At 41.0% G+C, this 9,621-nt stretch overlaps 1 long non-coding RNA gene across 1 annotated transcript in view; it reads left to right on the top strand.

The window, feature by feature from the left end:
- LOC141371348 (uncharacterized) overlaps positions 1–2,162 on the top strand; it is a 75,603-nt gene extending 73,441 nt beyond the window's left edge. The window contains exon 6 of the long non-coding RNA XR_012376243.1: positions 374–2,162. This is a non-coding gene — a long non-coding RNA (uncharacterized lncRNA). The remainder of the gene's footprint in view (positions 1–373) is intronic.
- The last annotated feature ends 7,459 nt before the right edge of the window (positions 2,163–9,621 follow it).

Below are 9,621 nucleotides of genomic sequence, written 5' to 3'. Positions count from 1 at the left end.
AGAAAGAAAAGAAAGAAAGAAAGAGAGAGAGAGAGAGAGAGAAAGAAAGAAAGAGAGAGAGAGAGAGAAAGAAAGAGAGAGAGAGAAAGAAAGAAAGAAAGAAAGAAAGAAAGAAAGAAAGAAAGAAAGAAAGAAAGAAAGAAAGAAAAGCTCTGTTTGTAGTGTAGTGTCTTCCCTTATCTTCAGCCAGAATCACATTTAAGCCACCCACACTCAGGTACAAATCTCCTGTAAAGCCATTAGAGAAAAAATACCAAACTTGCTTTAGTAACACATTCTGGTATTTAACACGCTTGCAAGACATTCATTCTTCAGAGATAGAAAACACTCCTTTTTTGGTTTTTTTATGCATTTTATTTTGTTTTCTCTTCAGGAGACATGAAAGAAGTTCGTCATGATGTTTTGAATAAGAACCAGTCCCAGGCTGGATACGGCCCTCGACCTCTCCTGTTTAACATGGACAAATCTCAGTTCCTACAGCCTGTCCTCTGAAGTTTTCCTTTTGATCCTTTCAGCATCCATATCAACTCTTTGATGAACTTCCTGATTTCCCACACTTCCCAGAGCTTGTAAAGCCTCATCAGACATTTTATGTGGCTCTCTATCCTTCCCAAATCCCTTTCACACACATTACTTCCTTTGGGACTTGGAACGCAACCCTGTGATGTTGGCAAGGTCCCGTTCAGCTTTCCCACTGCCCAGAGAAGCCAAATGAGACCCAGAGAGGCCAAGGTTCACACAGCTATTGAGGAGGCAGGGCGGGCATTCCCAGTCAGGTCTCGCGGTGCTGATGTTGAAAGTGCCGTCTAATGTGAGCCTCAACACTAGTTGGGAAGGCCCAGGCCCTTGAATGCTTTTGAAATCTCTACTACACTTTGATGGCTGGTGGCCAGTTAACATTTAGGTCATGGGTTTCCTTCCCCAGGTGTGTGCTCACCCTGTTCTGTACCCCCATGTCATCTTACCCCCAGTGGGAGAGGTTGACAGCATAAAGCCAAGCCACAACAACAGCAGACAGCCAGCCAGCTCCTAGCCTTCGAGGTCACTGAAGGCAATTTGGGGGCCACCAGCTCCAGGTCCATCCCATGTAGTCCTTGTCTGTCCCATTTCTGTGAGGTTGGCACTGACTCACTGCTTGCCACCCTCTGGGTTATCAGCCCGTGGTGCAATCAGAAGAGATTTTCATCTGTGTGGGGGTGGCATAAGTGTGGTTGGGTCTACCCTACTGGGGTGACCAGCCTGACCAGGGGGAGGGGTCAAATTCATCAACTTCATGGATGGAAGACCTTGCTGGTTTCGTTTTCCCCAAACTTAGCTAGCCTATGCTACAATCTGCTCAAAGATGATCACATCGTATTTTTAGGTAAAACTTGTGTGTGTGGCTAAAATTTGGCCAATTTTACCTTGTCTAGTGGGTTTCATGTTTGCCCAGAGGGTGGCAAGAGATTCATTAATTCAGTGGAAGGAGCTGACTTGCAACCCCAGGAACTGGCCAGTAACCATGCCAGTCCATCATCCCATCTGACTCATCAGAAGCCTAGTCCCAACAATCTAGATCAAAACAATAAAAACAACAAAGAAAATGCCCTCTTAAAAAAGTTAAATTTGATGACAAGCTGACAGCCTGTTACAATTTTTAAAAAATCCATACTCTTTCAATGACCTATAAATTTTTACATGTCCTGGCCATGTCCTACGCCTCCAACCATAGCTCTTTCCTCTTGCCCCATGCTCACATTGCTGGGCCATCTCTTAAACATTCTGATCTCCTTTCCATCTTAGAGCCTGTGTTCTCACCACTCCCTTTGTCTGGAATGGTTCCTGACCCATCCCTTTGATCATCCCACATCTAGTCCTATAGACCAAATGTCATGTGGCCCTAAAATGTGTATGTTGAAATCTATTCCCCAGTGTGATGGTATTTAAAGGTGGGGCTTTCGGGGGTGATTAGGTCATGAGGGTGGGGCCCTCATGAATGAGATTCGTGCCCTTATCAAAGAGGTGCTGGGGAGCTCCCAGGTGCCTTCTGACTTGTGAAGACACAGTGAAAAGATAGGCACCTGTGAACCAGAAAGTGGGCTCTTGCCAGACACGAAATCTGCTGTTGCCTTGATCATGGACTTCCCAGTCTCCAAAACTGTGAGAAATAAATTACGACTATCAACTGCCCACTTTATTGTATTCTGTTTCAGCAGCCTGAATGGACAGCTCCTTCAGATCTCAGCACAAGCCTTTCTTTCCCAGACCTCCCCACTCTTCCCTGGTCACTCATCCCCTGTCCATCACTATGCAGTGTTCTTGGTGCTGGGCATATAAAACGGTAAGAACCATAGCTGTCACAACCACCACCGTATGCCCAACACCAAGAGTAGTGTGCTAGCACAGAGCGTGCAGTAAGCATTTGCTGAATGAAATGAAATGAAAGAGCAGTGATCAGCCAGGTTTCGGATCCACTGCCTTAGTATGGAGTCCCTTTCCCTCTGTGGATCCCAGCTGCCTTATTTGTAAAACAGAAATATTTGTGTGGCATCCAAGGCCCGTGAAGCTTTGGCAGTCTATTATTAGCTGGCCCTGAGGATGCAGGGGAGCCCAAGGGCTGCAGGCTCAACATCATCCCAAACTGGACTGTGCTTTCCTCCATAAGGCAGCATCTCAAGTCATGATAAAGCAAACCAGATTAGGTCTGTAGAAGAGGCCTCCCCTCCTCTACAAAGAAAAAAATTAGACTCTGCTTTCTTCTATGAAGAGATCAGATAATTCTTATAGAAATTGTTCTCCATGAAATCGTTTTGATTGAATCCTGCTGACTTTCTTTTGCCGAGGCTTTGCAAGTGGATGGAGCAAATCAATTTCCAGATGTATACGTGGGTTATGCTTAGAAGGTAGACAGACTGAGTCCATAACTACTGGCATCTCTTTTCACTTTTATAAATAAAAGTGATTTATTCTTTTTCAAACTTCAGGTAAGACCTCGGGATTCCATTAATTCTTTCAAATGGATGTTCTGCTTAAAATGATATAGATACAATGGAAAGGAGACAGGGGGAAGAAAAGAAATGATTTTTTTCTATCTAATTAGGGTACAGAAATTTGAAATAACTTATATTCTTTGGTCTAAGGCAGTGAAGGCTGCATGTTATTTTTTGAATGAATACTATTAAATTTCAGTTAGTAAATACCATTATTATCAACATTTGGTCTTGAATACTCTAATGGCACTCCTGTGGGCTCACATTAATTTCAGTGATGTATTTTAATTTTGGCTCTAGAAATGAAACTACGGGTTATATAATTTTTTAAAAATCAAAAATAAGTTGGTCAAGAATCAGCTGGCTTCACTGGGACCTGGTTATTTAAAACACACATACACAAATCATCAATAAATGATGTAAAGAGAAAACGAACGTGCAAAGAAGTCCATTCTTTCATTGTCAGGTTCCAAAAGAATCAAGAATGACAGGTGTAAATTATACTTGACAGTTAAACAAATGTCATCTGTCAAAATTGAGGAGGGAGGGCATTGCTGATGAAATAATCCGCTAATTATTTTGAGACCTAGTGCATGTTAGGTCCTGTGCCAGAGGTTACAGAGAATGCAAGATGAATTAGAGTTCCTGCCTCTTGGAACCAGTAGTCCAGGAAAGAGGTAAGGCAAGTGCACAAATCAATAGAATGCATGAAGGACATGGTAAGTCTTATCAGACATGTTCAAAAATGTTGGTATGGGGCCCCAAGAAGGGGGAGGACAATCAGAGGTGTGATAGTAGCCAACAGATGAAGCAAAGCACAGGAAGGTCACTCATTTCTTCAGATTTAGGTGGAACCGTGTCCTTCATAGCTCAGTACACCTCTCTGTCCTACATCTAATTCAGCGGCATGGCTGTGAGAGATGACCTATAAACACTGGTAGATCAATTGTTTGGTTGATTCTTAATAAGAGACAAAGGAATCTCTCTTATGGCTTGCCTCACTTTCTTTTTTTTTCTTTCCCCTATGTTCATCTGTTTCATTTCTCAAATTCCACGTAGGAGTGAAATCATATGGTATTTGTCTTTCTCTGACTTAACTTCGCTTAGCATAATACCCTCTAGTTCCATCCACGTCATCAAATGGCAAGATTTCATTCTTTTTGATGGCTGAGTAGTATTCCATTGTATGTATATGTGTGTGTGTGTGTGTGTGTGTGTGTGTGTGTGTATACCACATCTTCTTTATCCATTCATCTGTCAGTGGATGTTCAGGCTCTTTCTATAATTTGGCTATTGTTGTTAATGCTGCTATAAACATCAGGGTGCTTGTACCCCTTTGAATCTGTACTTTTGTATCCATTGGGTAAACACCTACTAGTACAATTTTTAACTTTCTGAGGAACATCCATACTGTTTTCCAGAGTGGCTGCACCAGTTTGCATTCCCACCAACAGTGTAAGAGGGTTCCCCTTTCTCTGCATCCCCGCTAACACCTGTTGTTTCCTGTGTTGTTAATTTTAGCCATTCTGATAGGTGTGAGGTGGTATCTCATTGTAGTTTTGATTTGCATTTCCCTGATGATGAGTGATGTTGAGCATCTTGTCATGTGTCTGTTGGCCATCTGGATGTCTTCTTTGGAAAAACGTCTGTTCATGTCTTCTGCCCATTTCTTAACTGGCTTACTTGTTTTCTGGGTGTTGAGTTTTATAAGTTCTTTATAGATTTTTGGGTACCAACACGTTATCAGATATGTTATTTGCAAACCATAAGAGAGCCTCTTAACTACAGAGAACAAACTGAGGGTTGCTGGAGAGGAGGTGGGTGGAGGCGGGGGATGGGCTAGATGGGTGATGGGGATGAAAGAGGGCACCTGTTGTGATGAGCACTGGGTGTTAGATGTAACTGATGAATCACTAAATTCTACTTCTGAAACTAATATTACACTGTATGTTAACTAATTAAAATTTAAATTAAAACTTGAAACATAAAAAATAATAATAAATAAATAATAAAAGAAAAGGAAATACATTCCAAACATTTGTTGTAGCAGCCAATTGGTAGAATTAATGGATCCTGGGGACTTACCTTGAAGATTGATAAAAAAATTTGGCTACTGTATTTGCAGACCCATAAAAATAAGCTAGGTATGTATTTATCATCTTTAGTTTTCCGGGCAAAGATTATTGAACCCAGTCAGGAAAGGAGAAATATGCTTTTGTGCAGCCCACTCAAAAATGAAGGAGGCTGCATTTAGCAGCAGCTAAACATTCTTTTTCCATCAGAATGCTCTGAGAATTACTGCACAGATACCTCACCAAAAAGTGGTTATGAGGTTCTGTGTGGGGAGAAGGTGGGCCCCGAATTATGCAGGCTTAGTTTTATAATAGAATGATAGATAGAGAAAAAAAAAAAACAACCTTAGCCTTGTGCACAGCACTGATAATCTAGAGGAACCCCCAGGACGTGGCAGTCCCCTAAAGACAGAGTTTCCCCACCCTCTCTCAGGCCCCAGTCCCTGGACCGTCCACAGTTGCAACCCCCATCGGCTGATCAGCTCTAGTCCGCACCCATTGTGCAGACAGCTCCCCTGGGATCCACAGCCCCTGCTAGAAATGAACCATGAGGAACATGATGGCGCATTTTAGTGTGGGGCCTCTGCTTGCTCTTCAGCAGGGCTCCCGGACGGAATAGGAACTGAGAACTCACTTGAGCTGCAGTCACTGAGTTTGGAGAGCCCAGGGGAAGTCCATTCCTTCCAGGGGGACGGTGACCCTTTGCATTAGGTGGAGGGGCCAGAAACCTGTCTCTGCCTTTTATGTAGACTTTGCCTCCGTGAGAGCCAGGGGGAGTTTGGTAATGAGAGTTTCGTCCTCAGGCAGTTGACAGGAAGGAAAGACGCCTGTCTCTGGCCCTGGTTCTCAAAGTTTCCATTTGGAGTAAATTTTCGAAATGGAAAATTGATTGTTTAAACTTCAGTAAATTAAAAAAAAAGAATGACCTTTTGTTGGTTCTGTCTCAATGGTTTTAATTAACTCTCAAAAGTCTACAGCAATAACTGTTACCTATGATGCTATTATAGATAAAATGTGATGGGAGAGATAAAATTAAATGTTAATTGGCATAATTACCCAGTTAATATTTTAAGATTTGTTATCTATATTTCTCTGCATTTGCCTTATTGTATATGGCAGCTCGATACAAAGATTTAAAAAAAGAACTTTCTCTGCATCCCCAATGAGTTATTTTTTCACTTTGACTTTGCTAGTTATTAGTCAGAGATGATAATAATAATTTTTCTTAAAGTGAGGGCTGCAGCTGAGAATTTCCAAATTGTAGTGAGTCACCTCTGGAGTAGTCAAGTCATTTACCCCCAAGCCTCAGACTCAGACGTTGTGCCAGGAAGGGGATCCAGGATTCCCCATCCTTAACACCAGGCATCATTAACACCCCGTCCCCCCAGTACCACATGGGATGGCTGTCCTGGCCTAGTGTGAGCTGCTGTGGTGCCTGCAAGCAGACCTCAGAGAAGGTCTCTAGTTTTCGTGTCCCTCAAACCAGTGGCTTCCATGTTCTCTACCTCGGCATCACTGGACACGTCATGCCCCAAACCTATGACCTGCTGCCAAACAGTAACAGACATTCATTAGCTGCACAAGAATATCTATAAACGTTACTCTGCCAAAAAAAAAAGGGACGCGGACCATTAGAAGATCCAGCTTCTAGTCCCTGTTCTGCCAGTAACATCTGAATTATGGTATCTCAGCGTGGGCAGTGCAGGATCTCTCAAACTCCAGCCATTTTTATTGCATTCTTCACTTTTATCCACTTTGTACTTTTATTTAAGTGATGTATTTTCATAAATAAATATATTTTAAAAGAGAACTTTTGTATTACTGCTGCAAGACAGAAACTTGTGTCATTTTGCATAAATAAAAATAAATCATAAGACTAACTATATTGGGCTTTCTGGCCAACACAGTGAAGTGACTGATAAATTTCAGCTTCTGGGAATAAAAAGGATTAAATATTAGAAACGGGGAACAGGTTCAGTGCTTAAGACCAAGGGCTGAGGCAGGCTCTTCATGACCATTTTGTATAATGTGCGTTAAAAAAAATTGTTGACTCATTGTCTGAGGTTATGGTGTAAAGAAATGTGTGAAGATAGACCAGCCCTAAGACAGGGACTTCAACCAAGCCAGCAGCTGACAAATTGCAGGTGGTTTGGTGAGGGGGCGGCAGGGGTACTGAGAGTGAAGGGTGGGGGGCTTGAAGATGAAGTAAAAGAAAGTTGAAGCGGGGCTGACCAGCTCTTTCACTTCATCCTAAAGGATCTGAGCTTTAACCTGTAAGCCAGTGCTCTTCAGTCTTTTTTTTTTAATCAAACACTCCTATTATTTAATTAAGTCCATACTAACAAATAAATGCTATTTATTTATAAATCATATAAATATACAATCATCATTACTAACATCCAAGGCACAAATATAGCCTTAGGATGGCATTCTTATTAAATCAAATGTAAATTTATATATCAAATACTGTTTGTCTAGGAATACAACCAGGGAATTATTGTATAAGTTATAAGATGACAAATAGTAATGGAGGATCATATTTAGGAATTAATATTAGCTACTCTTTTCAAATTATAAACAATCAAGGATCTAAAAGCATTTTTAAGATATTAAATTGCATGCAGTTAATAAACTATTGAAAGGTCAAAAGTTAACACAAGCTCTAATAGTTAATGATGCCCTATTTTCTCCAACACAAAACCACATACTTAGGTTAGAGGTTCCTATCTAGAATATTTTAAGTGTTCATCCTGTTGAACAAAAATAAAAAGATGCTGTTTTCCCTCACAAATTCAACGAAGTTTTCAGTTGTCTAAAGAGTTAAGCAAGAAAATTAAAGATGAGCAATAAATGGGGCGACTGGGAGGCTCAGTCCGTTAACCATCCAACTCCTGACTTCGGCTTCGGTCATGATCTCAGGGTTGAGAGGGTTGAGAGATCGAGCCCTGCGTCAGGCTCACCGGGCTCCGTGCCCGGCTTGGAGCCTGCTCGAGATTCTCTCTATCTCCCTCTCCCTGTGCCCCTCCCCCCGCTCTCTCTCTCTCTCTCTCTCTCTCTCTCAAAAATAAAAAAAAAGAGCAATAAAATGTAACAGCAAACATTTATAAAGCATTTAACTTTACCAGACATCATTATAAGCAACCTACATATATTCGCTCACTTAATCCCTCCCAACTATCCTACGAACTATTAGTGTCCCCACCTCCCCAAGAAGAAACTAAGGCATAGAGATCCTAAGTATCCCACATCACAGAATTTGTAGGAGGAGAGCCAGTGTATGAACCCAGGGACCAGGGCCTGTGCTCCTGACCACTCTATTACAAGAATGCTCACCCAAGAATTATTTAAAAGAGAGAGAATCTAAACATAAATGACCATAAATTGTGGTAAATTCCCAATATGGAATAGTACATACCCGCTAAAAACATGTTTCAGCAATATTTGATGACCTAGCAAATGCTCGTGAAACTCTCAAACTGAAAGCTAAATATGATGGTAAGTGACATTTATTCAGTGATTGCTACGTTGTAGGTTCATTCTAAATGTTTTATAATGGGTTATTTCAATTAATTCTCACACTAACTTTATGAAACAGATACTGTTTTTATACCCATATTACAGATGAGAAAAAGCTTCCAGAAGTTAAGTAATCTGCTCGACATTACACACATTGGATTCAAATGTGAGTCGTCTGAGTCCGGAAGCAATGCTCTTAAATAATACTCTATGCAGCTTCCCCTTTATTCTCCTATAAAACTGAACGTCATTATGAGTGTCCATTATTTATTCATTCATTTAACCAATATTTATTGAGCACTTCTATGATCCAGATACTTCTCAGCAATGGGCTACAACAGTGAACAGGCAAAAATCCTACATTATATTCTAGTGGGAAATAGACATCAAACCACTCATTACAATAAAGTTTAATGAGCACTAAGACAAGGGAAGTTCCAGAGTGCCTTGGGAACCAGTAGTCTAATTAATTCCTGGTATGATAAATCCCTTCTAGATCCCATTATGTTTATATATTAGACTGGTCAGGGAACAGTTCAGATGATCAATGAAGGCTCCATACATCCACCTCATGAAAGAAGCAATCTCTGGTTGCTACTTATTCAACGGCTGACATAACTAGCTACCTTGGCCACAGATTGGACTAGGACCTGCCAAAAATAGCTATCTTATGCAATGGTTGTCATGCCTCTAGTACCCTGAGTGAGAGCAAGAGAGAGAGAGAGAGAGAGGGAGAGTGGGCTGAGAATTCTCAGAGATACTCCAGGATAAAAAAGACTTAAAGGAAATCCACCAAAATGCTACTCCAGTTAACTTGATTCCTTAGCTCCAGATAGGAGATGGGTGATGTTATTTTCTTTTTGTACTTTTATATTTTCCATATTTTCCACAGTGGATAATGTGTTGCATTTGTATTTTCTACATTTTCTATAGGTGATAATGGTTTGTATATGTAGGTTTTGAAGCTCCAGACCACTTGTACAATGACAGTAACTGTAGAAAAGATAAAATAGCCAGTTGAAGAGACTTAGCATCTTTCTGACTACATGAACCAAAATGCTATA

Source organism: Callorhinus ursinus, unplaced genomic scaffold (genome assembly GCF_003265705.2).
Source record: "Callorhinus ursinus isolate GAN/ISIS: 27379988/994484 unplaced genomic scaffold, GSC_fseal_2.0 scaffold69, whole genome shotgun sequence".
In the NCBI taxonomy this organism is placed as follows: Eukaryota; Metazoa; Chordata; class Mammalia; order Carnivora; family Otariidae; genus Callorhinus; species Callorhinus ursinus.
This window is presented reverse-complemented; position numbering and strand designations above follow the sequence as displayed.